The sequence below is a fragment of the Petromyzon marinus genome, chromosome 48 (genome assembly GCF_048934315.1).
Source record: "Petromyzon marinus isolate PM22_M1 ecotype Great Lakes invasive population chromosome 48, UKy_Petmar_22M1.pri1.0, whole genome shotgun sequence".
NCBI lineage: Eukaryota > Metazoa > Chordata > Hyperoartia > Petromyzontiformes > Petromyzontidae > Petromyzon > Petromyzon marinus.
Window position 1 is genome coordinate 5,549,735 of NC_133714.1, and position 26,580 is coordinate 5,576,314.

Genomic DNA, 26,580 nt, shown 5'->3' on the forward strand with positions numbered 1-26,580 from the left:
AGTTTAACACGTAGTGAGGACTTTCGCTAACACTATTGTCCATCCTCACCTCCTTCCCCCGTGATTTTTAAAACGAACTTGGCCAAATTACCGCACCTGTTTGGTAAACGTTGAATGGGGGCGAGGGGGGGGGGTCAGGAGGAGGTCAACCCACCTGCGACGAATAATTTCCACGAGCAGGACGAGAGCTCTCTCTCTCTGTTTGTTTGTAACTAACGCACACGTTGCTGAACACAGATCCGCAAAACGCCGAGGGGCCAGCAACGAACGGCGCCGTCGGCGTCGCACCTGATAACGGAACGAGGGTTGTTGTGGGTAAAAAGAGACGACGGGGAGGGAAGGGAGTTCCAAAGTGGAGCGATGCGAGGGCAAGAAGGAGCTATAAAGGAGTGTTGTGACCCGCGGTGTATTTGTTGAGTGGGTGGGTGAGTAATTGAGCGCTTGGGTGAGTGAATGAGTGGGTAGGTGAGTAATTGAGTCGGTGGGTGGGTGGCCGAGTGAACAGGCGGGCTAGTGTATTGTCACTTGCACAGTGGTATTTGAACACAGTATGTATAAATGCATACATATATAACGGAGAGAACAGGCAGTGCCTGGTATGGAGTGCGCAACGTGGATGGAGGAGGAATCCACGAGTGAAGTTCACGGCAACAGCGACCACAGTAGCAGCGATACGAGAGTGATGAGGAGGGGACTGACTTGCGGCACAGCTCGCGACTGCAGTGGATAAGCCAGTGCGGGATCACCGATCGCCCTCGCTTCATTTCACATTTTATTCCGCGTCAAGATGCGTTTCTCTCCGAGTCCACGTGAGGGCGAGAAGGAGATCTCGGGAGTGTCACCGGGGGTCTTACGCCAAACCGCTCCGACAAAAACCCGCGTCCTGATTAATTGCACGCAGCACGGAGTAAGCCCCGTGCCAAGCCACTCTCCCCCCCACCCCCCAAAAAAAAAAAACCCACCACACAAAGCAAACACGCGAAGTGAAAATAAATGAATCAATTAAAGCCGGCAGAGGGCCTCTCGAGCCACGCGCGAATAACAACGTTGGCACGGGGGCGGCGGGAGGCAGCGGGCAATCTGCGAACACGAGAACCACAATGGTGTCAACGGGCCGTCGGGTGGGGGTGCTGGTGGTGCTGGTGGTGGGATTCAAAAGCCACGCACAATGTGGCGTCGGACATTGTCTCCTTGTGAGATCGAGTGAGCTTTTGTTTTGGCATTTTGTCGTGAACATTTGTTTGCCCAGGAAAGGTCTCGCTGAGCCTCGAGACTTATTCCACGGCGTCTCCTCGACAGGTTTTGGGTTTGGGAACGCAGCGGCGATGTGTGTTCCCAATCGAGTCATCGCACGGTTAAAATATTCAACTGTTTTTGCAACTTTTGGCCGTGACGCCGGACGCAATAGGTAGCTCATTCCAAAGACCATCACGGGCTCGTTAACGTCCTCTGTGTAGCTGTTAATACCACGAAGATACGAGCAATATTAACCAGGGTGGTGGTGGGGCTCGAACCGCAAACCTCCTCTGTGCAACTGTAAGGTTCCTGCTGGTAAGTTGCCACAATGCGAGAGAGAGCCCTGCAATTTCAAACCAAATTTCATCGTCCGAAGCCTTTTCTAATGGATTTTATCTTCACCCTTGTACATTGTGCTGGTGACTACATACTATACAACCACGGTACTAAACTATGTTTTTATTTTACCAGATTATAGGCCCTCCGAGCGACGCATCGCTTTTATGGAATCGACTTTGCCACAATTGATAGCTCGGCGAAGCGGCTTACCATCGTGTGGACATTCACAGCGGCCGCATTCTCTCAACGCAAAATCGCTTTAGTTGCGATAGGTTGGGACGAGGGCTTTGGGGGGCTCCTGGGAGGATGAGGCTGGACATTAACCTGCGAGCCCCTCGTTCCCTACACGCATCGGCGCTGTGCCTGCCCTGACCTCCCAGGTGTTCCACTGGACATCCGTGAAAAAAGAGAGCTCCATTCCTTGCAAAATCTTTCCAGTTGGTGTTTGAACATCTTAACACACCATGTTTTATTGCCAGAAGAGGTAACACCTATTCTTATTTTTTCATACTTTGACACTGGCAAAAGGCCCCATGATGAAGCTGCTCGCCCCGAGCTGTAAATGCCTCTGATAGTGAGTGGCATTGTCTTCGTGCTGTTCGCCTTTGGGCGTTCTCTGGTTTGACACTGGTGAGACTAGGCCCTCAAGAAGGCTGTCTCTGCTGTATGCCAATCGGTTTCAAGGACAATGCGTATATTATTCATCAGAGCATGTTTGTTTGCATGTTCTCATTCTACGTGACCTTACCGAAAGAACCAAAGAAAATACGCGTGGTTAGTGCAGACTTGATTCCTTGCAAAGGGTTTATATTCGGTCTTTGAACATCTTAACACCTCTTTCATTGCCAGAAAGGGTAAACCCCTATTCTGGTTTAATATGTAAAAAAGAGCTTTGTAGCTCATCGGATTCCTCCGGTATCAATAACGACTCTGATTGTGATTCCTGCTGTGTCGCCTGCCCTGCGAGTGCTCGTGACGACGTCAACACAACAAGCAGAGTTCTCTGAGCAGCACGACTCGCGCGGACTCCATTTAAAATTGCACTGCACTTCCACGCTTTCACGTTCACGCTCCTCATTTTAATTGACCAGGCCAAACAACTCCCACAACCCGCTAAGGCATTGGGGAGGGGGGGGGGGCAGACAAAAGGTGTTCTGTCCACGTGCGTGCATGAGCCTAACCTGTCCTCAATCTCACACACACACACAGTTTCCCGTGCGTCTCCTGCACGTGCGCGTCTCCATCCTACATCTAAAGCGCTCTCATTCATACGATCCGCGGCGGGGCCGTCTTGTGAACAAGCCGAGCGCATGTCAATGAAGCCACTGTGCCGAGCGAATCGATACAAATGTTTTTTTTTAATATGTATGATATACCCAGTTTTCAAAAAAAGTAAAAAAAAATGTACAAAAATAAAACAAACACTTCCCTTTGTAAACCGACCTGGTAGAACGAGCCTCCGACAAAAGATGCCAGCGCTAGCCAAGCGTTCGCGAAGCGTGCGGCAAGAGCCAAGACACGCGGCACTGAAGAACGGAGCGATCGGGACGACGGCGCGGACGATAACTGGCGGCCAGCGAACGCGACAGGGCCCGGGTTTGCGTTGGTTTTTTGATGCCCAGAGATCATCGTCGTCGTCGTGGTCATCATCATTGGCCGTGGTCAATCAACTGCTGGATGAAAGGCCTCTCCGCAAGCCACCGCCACCACTCACGATCCTGCTGCGTGATGATTATCCACCGGGCACCTGGGCAGGACCGATCTCGCGGCTCCATCTCTTCGGCGGCGGGCGTCCTCTCGGGCGCGTTGCATAACTATTTTACAATATTTCATTTATTTTAACTTTTATTTTTTTTACCAGGTAAGGAACCACTGAGCTATACAGCTCTTTTTCAGACGCGACCTGGCCACAAATGATAGCCAAACGAGGTGGCCTATCACGTGGAAATGTTTTGCAACCAAAATACTCTCAACGCATGTGCCTAAATGTGGAGGTGGAAAACCGGAGGACCCGGAGAAATATCCACACGACCACGGGCAGAACGCGCAAACTCCAAATATACAATAGGCGTCACGGTCGGGATCGAACCCACGACCCCCTGCAAACCAGGCGAGGTAATTAACACCTCGCTATCGCGGCGCATGCCTTGGCTCCCGCTCCGTCATTATGCTCGTCCGTCAGCCGTCGTCCACTCGAGCCGCGACGTGCCCCACCCAAGCTCTACTTTTGCTTGCCTCGACACTTTGAATGATTTTCATTAACCCGTTGCACGTCGCTAATTCCGCGCGCGACGCCCTCTCCGTCTCGCGATGCGAATTGCGAGCGCGTTGCCTCTCGGCGCGCATGGTGAACCGAAGCCCCACGCGCTCTCCCACGTCATTTCTTTTTTTTTTTAGTGGGACGCTCCCGCCCAAGCCATCTGCGCGTGGCTTATTGGAGCTAAACTGTGTAAACACACGACCAGGAGACAGACTGCAGGGGTGGTGCTGGGTGGGTGGGGGGTGGAATGAGATAATTGATGCTTCATAATTTCTCTTCTTCTAAATCTGGGGAGCGAGTGTTTTGTAACCGCAAGTAATTACGTAATGTGTCACCCAATGAATTACTATCGCACGACGCGGACGAATGGAGCGTACGACGTCGTGTTCATCAAACCTCGGCGCGTGCTCGAACAGAGGCTACGTTCTTGCCCGCACACTGAGCGCGGCAGCTTTGCAAATAAATCCCTGACATGTAAATCTTCGTGTAAGTGTATTTCGCATCACCGATTTCGCTCGAATACATCCAGAATGCTGGAGCCAGACGACTCACCTGCATCGGCATGCAAGATTCAGCCAAGGTGATGGTGGCTATGCACGTGGCCGCCTGGAATACAGCACTGTGTAGGCAGCGAGGATTGGTGGATCGCACAAAGATGTTGCGAAAGTCCATTCCCGCGGGCGCTGACGAGGTGCCCGTACCCTATTCCATCAGTAGGGGATAGAGCGTTGTCCCCTCGCATGCGTGGGTTCTTATCCGGGTGCTCCGGTTTCTTCCCACATGCAAACACTCATCAATTGACCGATTGCACTTTTCATATATATATAGGACCGCAGAGCTTGGGCAATTGTTGGCGCCGGCTCACGGCCTCGCTGCTGCATTTCTCACTCATCACTGGTTCCTCGTCGTCCCTGTGAGTCGTCCTCTCTCTCTGTCTCTTCAAGAGCGGACGAATACTGGATCGGGGATCGAACTCATGAACCTTCTGTGTACCAGACGAGGTAGTTAGCATCTAAAGAACGATCCCGCTCTTTTCTCTTTCACATCTTCCTCAGGTGCATTCCTCCCTCCCCCCCCCCCACCTCCCCCCCCCATCTATGCATCATCTTAAGATGCACCGGTCGCATTTGAAGGCAATAAAACCCGAGTTGATACAAATTTAATTTATTTTTTATTGAACCTCCTCCAATTCAATTCATGATGTATTGATTTGCCAGGCAAGAACCCGCCGATTACAGAAGTATATTTTCCATCGGAAACCCTGGGACAAATAAATACGGCGTAACGACACGAGCGATTCTTGTGAAATGAAATACAAAATGCAGCGTTGAACGTCGTAAAATGCCGTTGCTGCTACGGTGGGCAAAACACGAGCCTCGTGGAACGAATGAGAAATCGACCGTGACGTCAGCTCACACAGCAGTTGCCAGATGATGCCACTACTAGCCACTCCATAAACTGTCAGCGGCGATCTCTCATTCTGTCGCAATTACCTAGACCACGTGTATGGCCAACCTTTTCTGAACTGCAGTGCCACTCGCTGTCAGTTTTGAAAGAAGAAAAAAACGCTTAGTGGACCACCACGTGGTAAAAAAAGATAACATAATCTTAAGCTAAGGATTCAAAACAAAATTGGGAGATATTTTCAATTTATTTCTAAGACATTGAAACGGACACAATTACAGACTCCTGCCAAATTTGTCACGCGATTATTGTTCTTTAAATGTGTCAATTACAGATGTTACAGGTGTCCTGAATATCCAGTGGCTCCATGATGTATGGTCACTCGTGGTTGCACAACTGCTGAACAATTGCCACAGTTCCACGGAGCGCTTCCCGCCGGGCCAGCTGATTCACGGACAACAGTTGGAATGCCGCTAATCCGAACCTATAAGTTCGGTTGAATCTTGAATGAACCACATATGATTCATAGTGATTGTTCTTGCGGTCAGATCACGTGAGGACAATGCGAATGTGTGCTGTGCACCCTCCACCTGACATGACCAATGAAATAAATAAAATAGTCACGTGAACAAACGTGCCAATTTAGTATTGTCGGGTGGAGGAGGTTATACGACACACGTTACTCAGTTTTTACTCACGCGATTCGACTCCCCCCAGAGAAAAATCTATTATGAATAATAAAAATGTTTTTCTTGAAAATGTAACCTCATGTAAGTGGCGGTGCTGAGATGACGTCCGTTTGTTTTTTACTTTGGGTGAGAATCTGAGACTCAAAACCCAAGCCTCACATCGGGTCCTGTGCTCAGTGACCTGGCACGGAGACTTCCACCGGGACACCTCAATGTTTAAAACGTCTCAGCGTCACGAGGCAGATGCCACGGAGTGCCCACTTAAGCCGGATCTCCTACGATATTGTCCTCAATAAGTAATCACTCCCATTGATTATTAACGCTAAGGCGCGTGCCCAGGCGCGGATTCGGATATGAATGGAGTACCCTCGCTCTCCGCCGAACCCCAACTGTGTGAAGATGAAGAAATGAAACCGCTTCAACCTAAATACATTTTTTTTATCGCTGAATTATTGATTTCATGATTGTCTCAAAAGTTAAGGGTTTGTATGCCATTCAGCTAATAGAAAGGCAATCGCTTCAAGACTGAACTATGCAACTCTCCATGTTCTTTCTACTTCATGGGGTCAGCTCATTAGATGTTCCTCCCCCCCCTCCCCCGTGTCCTTGCACAGCCCCCGAATCAAGCCACTGCTGGATGAGGGCCTCATCATTACGTACAACTGGTGGTGGGGTGGGGGGCGGATATTTCACTATACTACGCTACGCTGGAACGACAGCCGGCATTGGCAACACCTTCGAAAGTCGGCAAACGATCCGCGAAAAATCAATTGCTAGGGTAGCAGTGTTTAAGGTTTGTCAACAAAAAATCTCGCTCGCCGATTTACAAAACAGCAAACTGTAAAGTGATGTGCGATCCTCAGCGCGCGCCTTGGATCTGCTCCTAAACCTGCCAAACTTTGTCTGCGGTGAACGTTGCTCTGCTCGATCCGTCCGTCCCTTGCGACTTTGTGTCCAACTCCGCCGATAGGTAATCCAAAAGAGCCGCTAAGTCGGGGGACAAAACCACTGAGCTAGCAACAGCGGGCATCTTCTTCAGTCGCAGCCGCTGTCCTCACGTCTCCATCCGTCGGATTCCCTTCTTCGCCGCGGAGGGGGTTTTGTTGTCCGCCTAGGGGTCGTCCATAAATGACGTCACGCGATTTTTGACCCCCCTCTCCTCGTCACACGGCGTCACTAAAAGTCAGACCCCCCCTCAATTATGACGTCACAAAGCTCTGCCCTCCCACCCCCCCAAAAAAATATATATTTCCATTTTGAAAATAAAACATGCTTCAAATCGCGTTAAACTGTTGTCATTGTAGTGCGTATTGAATGTGGCGCTGCACTCCGATGTTGTAGGAGTGTTGTTATAACAATGAGTGTTGTTATAACAATTCTACATTCATTTAAAGTTGCGCATTTCGATGTGACGTCACATTTCTCAAACCTCCCCCCCCCTCGTCACACATCGTCACAAATGTCTGACCCCCCCCCCCAGGTGCGTGACATCATTTATGGACTGCCCCCTACCCCAACGGTAGCACGCGCGGTTGCCCCTCGCTCGATCGCTCGACGCGGTTTTGATCGCGCGGCAAAAACAGGCGAGGTGCTCAACGCAACGGCAGAATGGAAAACTCGTTCCTTCAGAACCGATTGTTGCGTCCAGTTTATTGTCCTCTCCACCATGCCCCCCCCCATCCCGCAACCCCCGATGAGCACGGTTGGCTACGTGCGGTGTGATGAAAGTTGTTCAAACCGTACGAACGGCAGATGCATTACAATGTCGGGGTAGCCGTCAATCTGCCTCCGATTGGCCAGCTGCGTCCCGCGGAACGCGCAGCCGTTGGCTGCCACCGTGCGCATCCAACGCGCCAAATCGCGATGATGAGTTGTTGTTTTTTGTTGTTGTTGTTTTTCGTTTAATTACCCCCACGCGCCGCCCTCCGCTCGTTAGCGGGCGAGGCGTCAAGTTCGCGACCTCGCCCCGGCGTCTCGCCATGGGCGCGCGTCTCCGTCTCGAACCTCTCTCACTTTGGCTCGCCAAGGCCCAGCGGACGGCGCTTTGGCGAGAGAGAGAGAGGGGGGGGGGGGGGAGAGGAAGGGGATGCTGTGCCTCGCAGGCCGGAGGGGACGGGCGATTCCAATTGTGGACAGTCACGGCGAGTTCTCCATTGCGTGGGATTCGCGACCAGCAAAGACAAAGATCCCCCAATATAGCCTGAACAGACTGTTGGGGCAAGTATTCTCAAGCTATGAAGGCCGGCACGGCACACGAGGGGGTGGGTGGCCAGCGCCACGCCCGGCCGCCTTTGTATCCCCAGTTGCGATGTTTACACAGCACACCAGGTGCTCATTTGAGGCTGAGTCAACTTAAGGGAGGCCACCAAGTCGTGCCAATTAGTTACTCCTTCAGCCCACCGGTATGGTGTAGAGTTTTGTTTATGTGACAAAGCTTACAGGCTGCGTCGGGTGGTGGAGGGTTACGATACATTCATACTTACGCGATCTAACCCAAAAACATGCATTATGAATAATATTGGTCGCGAAAGCCTGCGCGTTAAACAGTTAGACTTTTCGTTTTTTTGTTTTTACCAGATGAGGACCCATCGAGATTAAAAGTGTCTGTTGTTATTGTATTTAGAGGGGGGGGGGGCTGAGTTACGAAATATAATAGACTGTAAAAATGCGAGCGAGGGTGAAATACGCCTGATATGATAGTAGAGCCATTAATACCAACAACACTAACCCTCGTGGCATTTCCAATCATGTAGCTGCGTATCAGTGGCACGCACGAACACACACAGACAAATACCCCTGTGTAGCCATACAGACTGCTGGGGGCAAAGGCCAGTACTGAACAAGCTATTAAGGCAAGCAGGACGCGTGAGCGGGGTGCTGTGGCCAGGCTTTTCGTGCATGGACGCGTGCGTTACCGCCCCCGCACGGCCGTTTAAACACTGCACCAAAGTTCTAATTTAAGGCTCCGTAGGCCTGGGTGGTGAGGCCCCGGGACGAGTTCTGACGCCGCTTGCCACCGATGTTAACCGTTTCGAGGAGTCAAACTCAGGTCACCGGCGCCATGTGCGCGAGTGCAGCGCCGCTCCCCGTCAATGGCGATGGTCGCATCTAGGCTCGGGAGGCACGCGCTGATCCCAGTGCCAGATTAAGCAAGTGCGGGGCCTGTAGCGTATGTTATAAAGGGGCCCTAAATAATGGAAAAAAAAAACACGTAAATATGAAAACACAAATTTCTAACTGGCGTAGTAAAGTAATTGTATTTTTACATTTGCTACACAGCCAGACGAAACGACAAATCGCTAACCTTAAACACCCAGTCGTCCATAAAAGTTGAAGGCGGTATAGTACTATAGTAATAGAGCAAGTGCAGAATCACTGAACCGGAATTGATAGTTTGAAAGCGTTTAGCGCAGGGCCCTTGAAAGTAGCTACTTGTGCCTGAAGCCAGGCTAGAGCGGTGAAGCGGCACTTAAGATCCAGGGTAAAGTCAAATATCACCCCCGAATAGCCTTTAGCGGAATATTGGGAGCAAGTGCTGTTAACGGGCACCTGTGAAGGCCAGCACATTAATGAGGGGGGTGGGTGGCCAACACCATGCCCAGCGGCCTTTGTCTCCCCATTGCTGATGTTTACACACCGCTTCAGGTAGAGTCGACCGAAGGGAGGTCCAGGACTGGTTCACATATTCGCCGCTGTTATTAGTCGTGAGCGAGAATCGAACTCGGTCACTGGGTTCACAGCGCAGTGCGTCAACCACCACCCCACCCCCCACCCCACTCACATAAGCTTCTTAGACATTTAGACACACATTCTAAAGGTGTGTCCGCAAGCATGAATAATTCCCCATGAAATGCCTCCAGCATTTCTGTCTGTGCCCTGAATCTCGAGAAGGGGAACGAGTTCTCGATTTTCATATCAATCCGAATATCCCAAAATCAAGCGAACATGTCAGAATGAGAACCTTCATTTAGACTGGGACGAATCCGATGAGCGACGAAGCTCTTTTCACAGCTGTCCGGCATATACGTGACATTTCTCAGGATGGTTGATTCGGGTTGAACCAAAATTGGAATTGAGGTGGCATCACCTTCGCGAGCAGGAAGACAGTCTACATCCGAACGCAACGTAAACGATCCCTCCTCCCCCCCCTCCCCCCCAAAAAAACAATCCAATTAAAGATCACAAATTTGTCCTTAAACTTCTGGAAAAAATACGAGATAAAAAATATATAACAAGGTAATCCGATACTCATCGCCACAAGGGAACAAGGTGGCCGAGGATCGCTATAAGTCCGCGTTGGCTCAGCTCCGTTGACAGCCGCTTGGAGCCGTGAATTAGAGGGGCGATTAAACGTGCGTCTGGCGCCCCGGTACGCTCCTGCGCCGTTGATGCCCTCTGGCCAAAAAACAAAAAACTGCGCAGCCATCTTCGAAAAACACGGAGCTGTCAGAGCCTCCATAAGCTCCCCTGCAGGCACCGCTGTTTTGTTGTTGGACGTTGCGGTTTTGGCCGTGGAAAGCGACTAGAACTCGTGTACACGCAACCTCATCATCTCAAGTTGCTGGAGAGAAACACTCAAGGAGCCATAGGTTCACACGGAGAGCCGACGACTCACGTGGGGACTCCAATGGCTCACACAGAAACCCGTGCAACACAATTGGTATTTACGCAGCGTTTAATTGTGACAGCATCTCAAGATGCTGTACAGGAAGGGAGATGCACAGATTCCCACGGAGACCCATAGATTCACATGGAGAATCCAATGGCTCACACAGAGACCCGTGCAACACAATTGGTATTTACGCAGCGTTTAATTGTGACAGGAAGGGAGATGCACAGATTCCCACGGAGACCCATAGATTCACATGGAGAATCCAATGGCTCACACAGAGACCCGTGCAACACAATTGGTATTTACGCAGCGTTTAATTTTGACAGCATCTCGAGATGCTCTACAGGAAGGGAGATGCACAGATTCCCACGGAGACCCATAGATTCACATGGAGACCCCAATGGCTCACATAGAGACCCGTGCAACACAATTTGTATTTACGTAGCGTCTAATTGTGATAGCACTTCAAGCCTCTGTACAGGAACACTCAGACCCATAGACTCAAATCGAGACTCAATGGCTCACATAGAGACCCATACAATACAATCTGCATCGCTTCGAAATGGAACCGCATCTTCAAAAAAGAAAAAAAAAACAGGACACGCTCATCACAGAGATGTGAAAGCGAATGTTTTTTTGTGTGCTAAGCAAGGAGTTACTGCACACACTACATAGTATTCACTACGCAAGACGACAGAGTTGTGATATAAAGGTTTCAAACACTCATTAAAGTTAACATGCCTTTGGTGAGGTTCCGACATGGTTTGCAATTTAACATTTCACATTTAAATTATTACGCAGGGGACAAAAAAAAAGGTTTGATGTATAAATTGTATATATTATATACAAGAGAAGAGAAAGTCAGTCAAACGCAGAGGAAGGTCAAGAGGCGGGACTTGAACAGGGGAAGGAAGTCGACAGCACAGGCAGCTCGTGGTGGGGGGCGGGGGGGTCAGGAGTGGCATTCTAGACAATGGGAGCAGCAGACAGCGAGGGAATGGGGCGGGGAGACGAGACGGGAGTGGTAGACAGGGCCCATCTGCGTGCTAAACACACGTCTTAGTTTATTTTCTTGGATCTTTCGGTAAAGCGGTAAAGGCACGTGGATAGGTTAAAATAAAATTAACAAAAAAATAACAACAAAAAACTACGACGTCTCGATCGCAACACAAGCGGTCGTCATCCTGATGACAGAAGCGTTCGTCATCCTGAAGACGACCGCTTGTGTTGCGATCGAAACGTCGTAGGTTTTTTTGTTATTTTTTGTTATTTTCTTTGAACCTATCTACGTGACCTTACCGAAAGACCCAAGAATATGAATGCCTGCAGTCACGAAAGCTTTAAGTCAAGATTTTAACGTCTAAGTGTATTTGAGGGCGGCGGATATCACCCAACGTGAGTAGCGTAACGAGCGTGGGGGCATTGTCACCCCCCCGGCTCCCGCGGTGGCGAAAGCTATGAGTTGGGGTCCCCGTGACAACCACCGTGCGAATTGTTGTCAACCACGGTGTAAAAGAACAACGACCCGTATGTAGTGATGTTATTAAGGTAAGAAGATACCGAGATATGGAATAGCCTTGGTGCGACCGTGCGAGACAAATCAAATATTGGTGCCACACCGCACCGATCACCGCACCCCTTGAGCTAACAATGTGGCCGCGACGCGACTGACTACCCTTCTCTGTTGTTGTTGTTGTCGTTGTTTTTGTTTTGCCCATTTCCTCAACGTTTCATTCCCGTTGCGTGAACAAAGCGATGGCAGTTTCACGGTGCAAGTCAAGCCTTCGTGGGGAGGGAGAGAAACCACACCACCGTGCAAATAGCGTGGCCGGGAGTCTTGGACTGTCGACCGAGCACGAACGAATGAAATGGAAAATCGCGCACGCACCTTTTAACAAAATAATGTATTTATCGACTATCTCCTCCTCCGGGTGTTAGGTTAAGGAGGCGGCGTTCTCGTTCGCTCCACAAGGGGGGGATGTCGGAGTGCGTGAGCGAGGGAGCGATGTCGTCCTTACACCCCCCCCCGCCACACCTCCGGTTAAGCACGGTTGGCTTTAAGTAGGGTGTCAACGAAGTTCGACGTGCATTTACACTTTTTTATATCACCAGGTAAGGCCAAACTGAGCTACGTAGCTCTTTTTCAGAAGCGACCTGGCTATCGCAAATGATGACGCAACAAAGTGGCTTATCGCGTGAATACACGCGGGTTGGTTCCAAATGTGGGGTGGAAAATCCACGCGACCACGGGCAGAGTTCATAGTTCATAGTTCATTTATTTGGTTTAGCCCTGTGAGCCATTCGGCTCTTGAATCGGGTGCAACCGCAACAAACAAAAAACATGAACAAGAAGAAGAGAGAGAGAGAACACGCAAACTCCAAATATACAGCAGGTGTCAGGGTCCGGATCGAGCCCACGTCCTCCTGCGTACCAGGCGAGGTAGTTGACATCTCCTAGCCACCGTGATGATGGTGATAGTGAGAGACACGCAAACTCCAAATATACAGCAGGTGTCAGGGTCCGGATCGAGCCCACGTCCTCCTGCGTACCAGGCGAGGTAGTTGACATCTCCTAGTCACCGTGATGATGGTGATAGTGAGAGACACGCAAACTCCAAATATACAGCAGGTGTCAGGGTCCGGATCGAGCCCACGTCCTCCTGCGTACCAGGCGAGGTAGTTGACATCTCCTAGCCACCGTGATGATGGTGATAGTGAGAGACACGCAAACTCCAAATATACACCAGGTGTCAGGGTCGGGATCGAGCCCACGTCCTCCTGAATAAATAGCGGAACACAGGATCTTCTTTCAGCAGACCCTTGTATGTTTAGTATGTATTTTGAACTTCTTTCGCACCGTTCGTGGTCAACCGTGCTCATCGGAGGTACGGAGGATGATGCCACGCTACGACTGCCCACGTGGTTGTCGTACGTGATAGCCTTAATAGCAAATGTACTACATTAAATTACACGTGTTTTTTCTTCTTCTACTTCTCTAAAGCCGTGCCCGTTCAACAACGCTCAATTAAAATTACCTCCCTTTATTTAAGGGTCCTCAGCTAGTATGAGTCTGAAAACGCAAATTGCGGTGGTTGGAGCGGTGGTGCAGTGGTTAGCGCACTGAGCTCGATTCCCGTTGAACCGGTCCTAGGTTCACAAACAAAGACCAAGATCTCCCCCCCCCCCCCGTGTAGCCTTAACAAACGGTCGGGGCAAGTGCCGTTAGCGAACACCTATGAAGGCCGGCACGGCACACGAGGGGCTGAGTGGCCATCACCACGCCTGGCCGCCTTTGTCTCCCCAGTGGCGATGTTTACACACCGCACCAGGCACTCATTTGAGGCTGAGTCGACCGAGGGGAGGCTCAGGACCGGTTCAAATAACCGTCGCTGTGGGTTGCCGTGAGCGGGAATCGATCTCGGTTCGCGTTAACCACTACACCGCCGCTCCCCACATTCATACACGTTGACGAATAAGTGCGACTCCAGGCTCACCGTGGCACGCAATCACGACCAGCAGGCAGGCGCGTGGATGATCAGAAACAGAATATACATATTTACTCATACTGCAGGAATCCGAGAATAGGTTTTCCCCTTTTTTTCTGGCAACAAAACAGCTCTGTTAATATGTTAAAACACCAAACTGAAACCTTTGACAATGAATCATGTCTGCATTAACCACAATGCTTGTGGTCAGAATGCAAACAAAAAACACACCCTGATAACATATGCATTGTCTTTGAAACGGATTGGTCCACACCAGAGACGGCTTTCTTTCGAGCCTAGTCTCAAACGGTGTGAGACCAGAGGACGCCAAAAGGCGTACGAGGAGGTCCCATGGTGGAGGAATCCAATGAGCTTCAAAGCTCCTTTTTTTGTCTCGTTTTACAGACGTCCAGTGGGACACGATGCGAAACGCAGACGCACCCCTTTCTCCCGTGCGGTCTCAGGCGGCGGCTGGAGCTCCTCGAAGGAGGAAACGAGAAGACGTCGCTGCATCTTGACGAGGCGGCTTTGAGAGCGGCCGTCTGCGTGCGTGCGAGCGGCGTGAAATTTCACGTCCACCTCGGGGTTGTTGTTTATTTTCGTCGTAACGAACGCGAGAGGGAGGATAATTAAAGCACCCCCCCCCCCCTTCCCCGCCTTTAATTGAAATCGCGACTGCCAAACCAGGGTCACGAATCGCGAGGCAGACATCTGTTTGCCGACGCTAAACGCCGAGATTCGATTTTTTTGTTTTACTGACGAGTCATTCGAATGCAGACTCAACGACTTTGTGACTGACGAGACAATACAACGCACGCCCGAAAAATCTTGCCTTAGATTCATTTTTGTGAGCCGCTTGCAATTCCCTTCTGTCTCTCTCTCTCCGTCTATTTCTGTTCTGTGCTACTTCTCTCGTCACATCCACGGTCCTTACATTGGGACCCCTAGACTCGCAGGGAGGCATCACACACTGACGGCTTTTGGCTGACCATCGAGCGGAAGACGGTCACCGCATCGCGCGGTTTCAGATGCGTTTCTGAGGCCGTCTGGAACGCTCTTCCTTCCGACACTAGGAAGGCACTTTAATATCGAGATCGAAAACGCATTTCTTTAGAACTGATTTTTGTGTTATGTTTGTTGTCTTTCCCCCGCACCTCAGATGATCAAGGTTGGCTATTTACCTGGCGAAAGAAGTTCAACGCACGTACGTACACATTGAACGGTGTTGGCTGCTCGAGAGAGCGAATGAAAATCCGCCTCTTATCGAGCCACATGCCCCCCACGTCCCCGTATCTCGTTCCGCCAGCACCCTCCCACCTCACCCTCGGTCTCTCTCAACCCTTCCTATGCCGCTCGAGTGGTATCTCCACGGCCCTTCGAATTGCATCGTATTCATCTGTGTAATTTGAATTCGATTCAGACTCGCGCAAGCGTCGTAAATGGAACGTCGTCGTAATCACCGTCAACGTAATCGAGACGTCACGATTGCGATCGTGACCTCGCTTCTGTTTTGGAGAGGCCTTGTAGGTATGTTGAACTTCTTTCGCACCGTACGTAGCCAGCCGTGGTTATCGGAGGTGCAAGCGAAGGAAGTGTGGTCCGTTCAAGGGTCAAAGAGGGAATTGGAGAGAAGATTAAAGTCCTCTCTCTCTCCATCAATGTCGACGCCTTTGCATTGCATGCAGCCAGGCCCAAGGGTGAAAACACGAACATTCCGAAGGGAATTGGTTAAACATTCCTAGTAAAGTTTTGTTTTTCGGAAATAAAAGAGGACAAAGACCCAGCAAGGCTGTCATGGATAAATTATATTATTACTTTTACCAAACAGTATTACACGAACTACATTTCTGAAAAGATCGGTAATACCTACATTCTAAATCATCGACATTTTTTTCTCCACTTAAAAAATTAACGGAGAGTCAAAAATTTGATTCACTGCATGTGGCACCGCGCTATGAGCCAGGCAATCTAAGTTCGATACCTGAACATGGCTGACATTATCAACGCATGAGATTTGACCGATATGAAATAAACTATAAACTAAACTATTGTTTAAGTTATCAGCTAAGGTCCACTAAGCTTTACAGCTCTTTTTCTGAAGCGACCTGGCCACAAATTATATCTCAACGAAGTGCCTTATCATAACGTGGACATTTATAGCAGCCAAATATTCTAAAAGCGTGATGTTGATCCTAAATGTGGAGGAAAAAACACGGAGGACCCGGAGAAAAATCCACGCGACCACGGGGAGAACATGCAAACGACATATATACAGAAGTCAGGGTCGGGATCGAACCCACGATCTCATGCATACGGGGCGAGGCAGTTAACATCTCCCAACCCCCTACCCCCCACCCCCCACCCCTATCCCCCACCCCTACCCCCACTTCCCACCCCCTACCCCACACCCCCTACCCGACACCCCGTACCCCCCACCCCCTAATCCCCCACCCACTACCGCCCACCCACTACCCTCCACCCCCCATGCAAACTTCAAATATACAGCAGCAGGCGTCATGGTTGGGAACGAACCCACGACCTCCTGCACACCAGGCGAGGTAGTTAACATCTCCTAGCCACCGCGTCACGGGTTCCGCGGGCACGGCCTGGCGAGATCGGCTCGCCGCCAAGGCGCTCGCGATCACCGTCACGCCATCGCTGAACGCACAGGGCCCATCCTTATTTTTCGTGTCATATATGTTGCAGACAACAACAACAATGGGTAGACACGAGTAGAGAACTGGTGTCGCAACGACGTCCAAACGATCGAATTTTCGGGCACGTAGAAAAAAAACACACAAGCTCTGGGTTATGATCTCGGAAACAAACAGCAGAGATGCAAGGGCGATGAAATGGGAAGGAAGCGTCCCGTGTATTTTCTCTGCTCAAGAATCAATGAAGTCGTGGACTTTCAGGATCTCTCGCCCCACCCTCGGACTGACCACCGGGCTAGTAGATGGAAGTGAGAAAGGGTGGTGGTGGTGATGGTGGGAGGTTACTGGTGGAAGACACAAGTCAGTGGTGGTGGTGGGTGGGTGATCACAGGGGCTCAGCCTCGCTATTGAACACCGCCTCTGCGCGGATGTGGGTTTTTTTTAGAGATGATAGGATCCGGCTGGATTTGAACGACGAGTGTTTTTTTTGTTTTGTTTGGGGGGGGGGGGACCACATCGCCGCATCCTTCCCACACGCGGAATGAGGAAGGCACACGGCAGACCGCAGAGCCGCGGCCTGCCTCGCTGCAAATCGTCACGCGTGGTGCTAGTGGCGGTCACTCACCGCGCGGATTTGGAGGCGGAGGGGGGGTGTGAGCGTTTATGCACTAAACGAGTGATGTATCACGCTCCTCTCGAGTGCTGCGGAGGTATTTGGAGTTGTTAACCATCTCGCCTGGTATGCAAGAGGTTCGTGGGTTCGATCCCGACCCTGACCTCGCCTGTATATTTGCAGTTTGCGTGTCTCTCTCTCTCTCGCTCTCTACCCGCGGTCTCTGTGGATTTTTTTTCTTTCTCCGGGTTTGTTTCCATCCACATTTAGAATAAACATCACCACGCGTTTAGAGTATCTGGCTGCTAAAACTGTCCGCTTTCGTTGAGCCATTGATTATTTGTCGCCAGGTAACTTCTGACAAAAGAGATATATATATAGCTCAGTGGGCATTCCTTGGTAAAAAAAAATTAATTGTTTTTAGTATTTAATTACCAGGGACAGTCGTGAAAGCTTAATAATGCCCCGGGGTGGAGCAATTAAGATATAGCGCTGTGGCGATAGCATCATTTAATCGCTTCGTAGCAATATTTAGGGAAAAAAAAAGAAAATCATTTATTATTTCATTCCCGTGCCTTGCGATTTAATGTATGAATCTGTAAATGACGAGAATATGAATCCCAAACAGAAACATTTAGTGCAGGCCGGAAATAAATAAATTGATTTAACAGAGCACACGCACACACACACACCGCACACGCGTGCACTGCATTGGCAACAGCTCCCACAGCCTCGTGCATTGCGAAACCACCAGTTCACAAGAACTGCAATATCTTAAGCCTGCCCGTGTGACTTTAATTCGTAACAGAACGGAACTTTGGGGGGTTTTGGGGGGGAGTCGTCTGCACGACGGAGAGATAACGAATTCCCTTTTATGCCGCGACTGTCAGCGCTGTGGTTGCCGGGGTGTTTTAGCCAGGGGTGGGATGGGATGGGTGGGGGTGGGGGGGGGGCTTAGTAACCAGGGGTGGTGGGCATGAAGGCTAATAATTAGCTGTTATCATGGGGCCTTTCTTGCCAATGTCAAAATATAAGAATTGGAATAAGATTATTAAAATTAGCCACCTTAATAAATGAGGGTGATAAACATGCGCTTAACTGCCCCCCCCCCCCCACTGCCGGCCCCGACTGGACATCTATAAACAAGAGCTTCATAGCTCATCGGGATTGTCCAGGACAGAAACTGATGATTCTGATTGAGTCTACCCTTATGCACGCTTGAGTTGTCAGCGGCAAAGTGTGCAACTTCAAGTCTCAGCAGTGGCTTCTCACCTAGTGAAGTCACGTGTTGTCGGTCAGAATCAGTCAATCTCCCCTCCCTCCCCAAATCCCTCCTTCTCCCCCCCCCCTTCTCCACCACACACCGAGCGCTACACACATTGCTTCATGTCGAGGACCCCCCGTCCAGTGTTGAGATTCCATCACAACCAGGGCCACTAAGAGGTTTCTGGGAGGCCAGGGCACGCCGTATGTTGAACCCCTTTCTCACCATACGTAACCAACCGTGCTAATCGGAGGTGCAGGGTGGGGTAAAGTGTGGGTACTCACAACCCGTCCAAGAGGTCTGGCGAGCTTGGAATAGTAGTCCAACAAACAATATAAACATGGGCGCCACGGTGGAGAGATGTTGACTACCTCGCCTGGTATGCAGGAGGTCGTGGGTTCGATCTCGACCCCGATCCCTGCGTGTATATTTGAAGTTTATGGTGTGTCTTTCCCTTTGGCCACGTGGATTTTTTTCTCCTGGTCCTCTGGTTTTTCCCTCCACATTTAGTAATTGGCTGCTATAAATTTCCACATGGTGATAAGCCACTTAGTTGAGCTATCATTTGTAGCCATGTCGCTTTCCTTTCTCTCTCTCGAGAGAGAAAGGAAAGCCGAGCCGCAGGTGCGAGCGAAACGGGAGAAAGAAGTTCCGCTCGTTGGCAAAGCGCTGTTACGTCGTTTTTTTTTGCCACCGGCACAGGGGAAGAAGGAGGCACTTTGGTGCGCACGTGCGTGGCCGTCACGTACACATAGCCTGGCACAAGCGCCGTGGTGACGTCACCGCCGCTTGGCGGCGAATGGCGGTTGTTGTTGTTGATGCGTGGGGAAGCACTTAGGGAGACAAAGGCGGTCGGGCGTGGTGCTGGCCACCCACCCCCTCGTGTGCCGTGCCGGCCTTCATGGGTGATACTCGCTGACATCGCTTGCGGGAGGGAGGGTGGGAGATATTTGTGTTTTGCTTTGGAGGAAACAACTCCCCTGACCGCGGTTTGTCCTGCCGGCGGTATTTGCCGTGGTGCTTTTCATTAAGTTACGGGCCGACAACGGCGGAGACCTTTTTCAGGTTCATCGCGGTGTTCCCGAGTGGCATTCCTAGCTCGTTCAAAGGCAGCTCACAACTCGCAAACCCTCCTCCACCCGTACAGCGCCGGCGCGCTCTGCCTTCTGGCATCGAGTCAGATGAAAAGGCGAACTTGTCCCCCGTCCCCGCTGCATTGCGAGTGCGGTTCGCTCACATTTTGGCTACCGGCCCGAACATTGGCGCCGCACGAGACCCTTCAACTGCCAGGGCAGCTGCCCTCTCGGCGTTGACCTTCTGTCCCCTCCCCCCTTCGCATGAAATCACAGAGGGCACGGTGGGCGCAGCGCCAACACTCGTGGCCTGGGCTTGATGTGCCACCTTGGGCACCTTGCTGTATGGAGTTTGTATAGTCTCCCACCAGCCCTACCCCTGTTCTGCTCGGGTTTCCTCCTGGGTTCTCCATTGTTTCCTCCACATAGCTTGAAACACATCCAGTGTTCACCGCCAATGCTGAAAATATATATCCTGCAAATCACTCACTTAGTTGGGATTACAAACAGACAGAGATGCCTCGTATAGCCTTGACAGACTGTAGGGGCAAGTGCTGTTAGCGAGTAGCACCTATGAAGGCCGGCACGGCACGCGAGGGGGTGGGTGGCCAGCACCACGCCCGGCCGACTTCCTCTCCCCAGTTGCAATGTTTACACACTCATTTGAGGCTGAGTCGACCTAGGGGAGGCTCCGGACCCGTTCAAGATAATCGTCATCAATACCAACAGCCCGCCATTCGCCACTAAGTGACGGTGACGTCACCACGGCGCCTGTGCCAGGCTAAGTGCACTTTGAGGCTGCCACGTGAAGTGTCGAAGGCTCGCTGCTGACAGGGAGGTTTCGGGACAGACCCAGCAGGTGCCATGGGTTGGCTGACTGAGATGACCGGTAGATGTACACCAGCTGTACCCCCTACAGCAGCAACAACTACAACAACAAAAAAACTCATCAGGACCCTCGTGAAAATGAGCCTTGAGACACAGTGAGACTTTACCGAGTAAACAAACGTCATGACGAAGAGAAAACAGGTACACTTGCTTAGCGGAGTATGTACCGAGGAATCTTCATTGTTGCGTGGTGCCTTCGGGCATGAGGGATGCTGTCGTGGTATAATGGTAAGCACACTGGACAGCAAACGTCGATAGTCGAGGTATTGCGGTGCGGTTGCCATTTAGATTTCATCTCCCGGGGCAGCAGTTAAAGCCACGGAGCAACTGTCTCAAAACCCACCCGCTTCTCTCCACCCATACTTACGTAGTGTACGACTCCGGAGACAATGACAGTAGAGGCACCTTCTTGGCTTGATACACACGGTCTCTGCTGTACACTCGCTAGCTCTTAACGCAACACTGACCGCCTAGCATCGACGGCGCGATCTGACTAGATAGCTGGCTGACCTATCTAGCAGCGGCGACGTCGAGCGATGACAAAGACGGCAGCGAGGATGGCGGCGGCGACCAGGACGGCGGCAACGACGAGACGACCCCGACTCCCACGACAGCCTCGAGCTCCCCGCTCTCAGCACCCTTTTATCCTACCAGCGTGACCTGGCTCCGCCCTGGCGACGCCCTGACCACTTCCCCCTTCTCGAACCCACTAGCAGGTTCCAGGAGCTTCAAGATGGATCCCCTCTATGACCCTTGCACCAGTTCTTCCGCCCTGCCGACACAGCCGTGCACACGCTCACCGGCGTCTGCGCTGTCTGCCCACCACATTTGCCGCTGCTGTCCACCAGCCGGTGCTATTACACTTACATGCATGTTGTCCTTCCCTGCAGTATAAACGGGTACACCACGGTGGGTTCGGCACGTCGTATGTACGTAAGTACGTACGTATGTATGTTGAACTTCTTTCTCACCATACGTAACCAACCGTGCTAATCGGAAGTGCGGGATGGGGTAAAGTGTGGGTACTCCCACCCCGTTCAAGAGTTCTGGCGAGCTTGGAAGAGTAGTCCAACAGAAAATAGATATTGGCATCACGGTGGCGAGATGTTAACTACCTCGCCTGGTATACAGGAGGGCGTGGGTTCGATCCCGACCCTGACGGCTGGTGTATATTTGGAGTGTGCGTGTCTTTCTGAGCGTGGTCACGTGGGTGTTTCTCCGAGTCCTCTGGTTTTTCCCTTCACATTTATAATCAACGTGCGTTCAGAGTAAGTGGTTATTAGAAAATGTTCACGTGATAAGCCACTTCGTTGAGCAATCATTGTTGGCCAGGTCGCTCAGTGGGCCTGACCTGGGTAAAAGTAAAAAATGTAATAGCTTTAAAATACATACCATCTCCCGAGGCGCTCTCCAGAGATCCGTCGAAGTGAAGGACATTCCGCCAGCAAGGGGCGTGAGCAAGCAGTTACAGTGCTGCACCTTCACCTTGTAAAGTTGTACCGTATTCCGGAAACAATTATCGCCGCTACTGAGTCGCATGACTTGTGTTCTGGAGTGTTCTCCTTGGGACTGCGTGTTTTGTTGTCTTGCAGTGGTCTGCAGCTGCTCTTGTTGTTGTAGCTCTGCTTCCGTTCCCAAGCTTTCATTTATTGTCAAAAAATCGGCAGGAATTGAAATATTTGAGCAATTTTGTACTCACATACTTTCTCGATTTTGATTCGTTCACTTACAGTGAATTGCTCACCTTCCATACAATTTGAACCCCTCTCGGTCGTTGTATTGTTGCACATTTCTGACCCCGTGTCCCCACCGGACATCTGCGATGAAGAGCTTTATAGCTCATGGGATTCCTCCTCCAATCTGAACAAAGATTCCCACTCTGGGATGGGTGTTTTTTGTTGTTATTAGGTTGCATGTTTACGGGAGTGTGGAGGAAACACACGGGATACCGCGAGGGAGCACGGCGCACACTGCGGGAGAAACGCGGCCGTGGTGACCGCGAATCAGAATCAGCATTTTAGAGTGGAGGAGGAATCCGATGAGCTATGAAGCTCTTTTGCAGTGCGGGCGTGTCGGCAGGAGAAGAAAGCGCTGCCTGCTCGCGCCCCCCCCCCCACACTTCGCCGACGGCTGTCTCCTCCGAAGCCGGCCCTCAAAGGCGTCGCCAAGACAAGAGCTGAGGATGAGTCTACCGCAGAAATCTTCCGATGCGGGGGGGGGGGGGGGCGACATCCGGCTCCGTATCGTCACCCTCCCGCTCGTTCTTCGCGAAATGACAATAACACGACGATGATTCGCAATTGTTATTTTTTATTTTTTTGGGTCAGATCGTGTAAGCGCAATGCGGTGGCGTGCAGCCCCCATCCGCGAACAAGCATGCGAGTTGCTAGAGTCATGGCAACGTGCTTGATGATGCTAGTTGTAACTATGGGTGCAACGCCCGGAACCCAATTGTTAAACGTGTGCCGATCGCTCTCAATCACAGCGGTGGCGCTGAAGCAGCAATACATTGTTCACGTTTCTTCGTCACGTGACATCTTTATTCAGTGGCTGTGTCGGGTGGAGGACACGACGCAACATTTTACTCACGTGATCTGACACAAAAAAGTATATTTTTAATCATGATATTGGTCGCGGAAGCCTCCGTGTTAACTTATATTGCTAAATAATGACTGAAAAGACTGGCAATATAATACTGTACAGCCCTTGATAAATCCACTGCTGGATAATGGGCCGCACCACGCCATGCGGGGAGTTGTATTGATCATACCTCGCCACTCTGGCGAGTCCGTGATGGTGAACGATGGATTCGACGCGCTCTGCGTATCGTAACAACCTACAGCCCTTTGTCAAATCAGCTGTTGCCTGAAGCTTGTCCCGCCCCCCCCCCTCCACCCCGCGCTGTGTCGGTAAGGGGGGTTGTTTGACCATACTTCACCATGCTGGTCGGCGCGGGCTGCTGAAGACAGCGCACGTGACCGGTCGAGATGTCGCTCGGCGAGAACCGGGGTCGGGTTCAGCGGGTTCGTGGCACGCGGCAACCAGCCACTGTGACGCCGCTCTCCGCTGGGTGCGCACGGGGAATTTGTAGAGCAGGGGTGGTAACTCCGGAGAAGCTATCGAAGTCAATTTTGTGTTTGAACAACCTTCGAATGAAAATCGTGTAACACTTTTTTTTTCATTTTCGAAATTTAGTTTTTGGTTCTCGGCCTTGATGCGTTTCCGAAAATTGGACTGGATGAAATTAAAGCATTCAACCATAAATGGACAAACGATTACGCTACCCTGGTATGGTGATGAGTCATTATAGCAACCAATGGAAATTAATTGAAGGAATTTATTGACTGAGTTAAGAATACTAAAAACAGAATGCTGCAAAGCTGGGCACAATATGAATACGAGCAAAAACAAAAGTCTTGCCAATATTCGCGAAGGAATTGAACATATCTGTTGGAGCTAAATATATATAAATTATATATACATTATAGGAAAAAGTGCCTAGAGAAAGCCATTCGAGGCAGACAGGAGTAAAATTATAACAAAGGCGCGCACGTTGATTCTAAATGTGGAGGGAAAAACCGGAGGACCCGGAGAAAAAAATCCACGTGACCACGGCGAAAGAGAGAGAGAACACGCAAACTCCAAATATACGAGGTCGGGATCGACCCCACGACCTCCTGCATACCAGACGAGGGCGTTAACATCTCTCCACCGTGGGGCCCTCGTAACTTACCACTGCTGGCCCTTCCTCCGATTAACACGGGTTGGCTATTACGTGCGGTGGTGTCTGCAGAAGACTGTTGTAATTATCAGATATAAATGTGGTGATGTTCATGAAGACACTCTCATAAAGAAATACTCATTTCCATTCCCCAAGTTGCTCATCAAAAGAAGGTGAATTAGATCATTGATCCTAGTCATTGCATTCATTTTTAATTCGCCAACTGCTCCACTATAAAAATGTAAAGCTATATGACCCAAATAATGGAGATGATTAATCTCTCAGGTTCCAAAGCCATGAGGAGTCCCGTTGCTTAAAACATTGCTTAAGTATTTTTCCAATGTGAATTGCTGCTTAACACTATGTATACGAGTCAATTAACATGGGAATAATATAAAAGAATGATTGAAACAATAGCTAACAGACATTCTGCATGATCACGCAATATAACTGACGCACCCTTAATAAACACTGCGTGGAATACAAATTGTTGTCAACTTGACTGCTAAAATAAGAAGTTGTTTTCTCCGTGGTTTAGGTAATAATTGGCTGGTGAAAAAATAATTGCAGAAAGAATCCCCCAAAACAGGTAAAATTTCTAAAATGGGCAATATGTTTTATTTTTATTTTATACCTACGTGGCTTTACCGAAAGAACCAAAGAGTACGGGCAATGTGTCTTCCATTCCTCCCGACGATCACGTGGTTGGCTACTACTACGTACGGCGCGAAAGAAGTTCCCTAGCGTCCGCTCGTTCGGCCCCAAGCGCCCACCCCTTGGTTCCCGACGAGCCCACGGTGGCCCCTCGGCTTTCACCCAGCGGCCGTTGTCAAGCGAGCCGGGGGGGGGGGGCAGTGGAGGCGGCCGTGACCGTAACTCCTCGGGCGCGCGCGTCGCTAATTGACGTTGAATAATTGCGGCGAGCGCGTGGGGGCGAACGGACCGCGGAGACCTCCTTACCTCCCCCCCCCCCCCTCTTCCCCGGCCGCGATTCATATAAATCCCGGATTCCGCAAGTGCGGCGCGCTCGTTCTCCGATGAGGCCCGCGGTTCCTCAAGCCACTGGGGCCCCTGAAAGATAAAATTTGCTCATCGGTACTGCCCCGCGTGGCAAAATAACTAACGATCAATTTGGCGATGTTTTTATTTTCTAGATTACAAATTTGGAGAGGATAGCGAGGTCTTCGTGGTAGGATTTTTTTTTCTCGTGAGTAAAATGTCATGAAACAAAGGCTTCTGTTCTTGAAAGCAAGCGATACGAAATGCATCGCGCAATATGAAACGTCCGCGGAATGATAAAAAAAAATAACCCAAGAAGCGTGCATATTAAACCGACGGTATTTACCCCAAACTTTATACCCACGGTGGACCCCGAGAGCATCTGCCTCCCTGGGTGGCACCAACCCAACCCCTTGGGCTGCTGGTCTAGATCTGGCGTCGGCTGGGGTGAGTGACTCCTCTACGATTCAGAAGGGTAACTTACCGAGCGAGCTGTGCCCTGCCACCTTGGGGATATTGCCATTGCACCGTGGAGTGTACAGAGATGAGAGAGAAACCTCACGCGTCCGTCCGTCCCCACTCCGCCGCCCCCCCCCCCCCTTTCTTTTTAAAGAGAGATGAAATCTTCGGCATCAGAGCCCTCGGGGAAAGGGTCACGAAGCATGAACCTTACGGACCATCGGTCCCCGCCGCCAATTTGCCACGAAGCTGCCATGTGCAACGAGCTCTCGCGTGCGGCACTCCGAGCCTCTGAGAAAGAAGGAAACTAAAGCCCTGCTCGGGTTTAACATTCGCCCGAAACTTCTCTCCGCTTTGGCCACGGCTTGGTCAGAACGTCGTTAGAACCAGCGCATGGGTCGCTCTATAAGAGACCAATAAAGATGGCTCGCACGACAAGGCTGTTGTGTGCCGGTGCCCACCGCACACCGGGAGAAGGGATGGCACTGCGAGATTTGCTCATTTGAGAGGCTATCCCAACCGTAACGGCTTTCCGGCAGAGCGGCGATTACATTTCAGCCGCGGTAAGCGTGATCGGGGACAGCGTCAGCTTGAATCACGGCGTGCCATCGCGCCAACAAAATATGTAGGAGGAGATAAAGTAAAAAAATATATATATATAAACAAAAAATTATCGATGTAACGTTGGAAAAAGAGCAAAGGCGACACAAAAATTTCACAACAGCAGCAGCAGCAACACCCAAAAAAAACGCGACGCCGGCTCTAACAATTGTTGTAAATGTTTTTTTTTCCCTCTCTACCTCGTTAATTTCAGAGTCATATTAGCGGAAGTGCCCTCAATGTCAAAAGCGCTCGGAGTCGCTCGCGCAGCGTCAGCCGCTTTG

The 26,580-nt window shown here is 50.7% G+C and overlaps 1 protein-coding gene across 4 annotated transcripts in view; it reads right to left on the reverse strand.

The window, feature by feature from the left end:
- The window catches only part of LOC116952799 (IQ motif and SEC7 domain-containing protein 1-like), a 519,292-nt gene that overhangs the window by 314,504 nt on the left and 178,208 nt on the right, over positions 1–26,580 (reverse strand). The window lies entirely within an intron of this gene.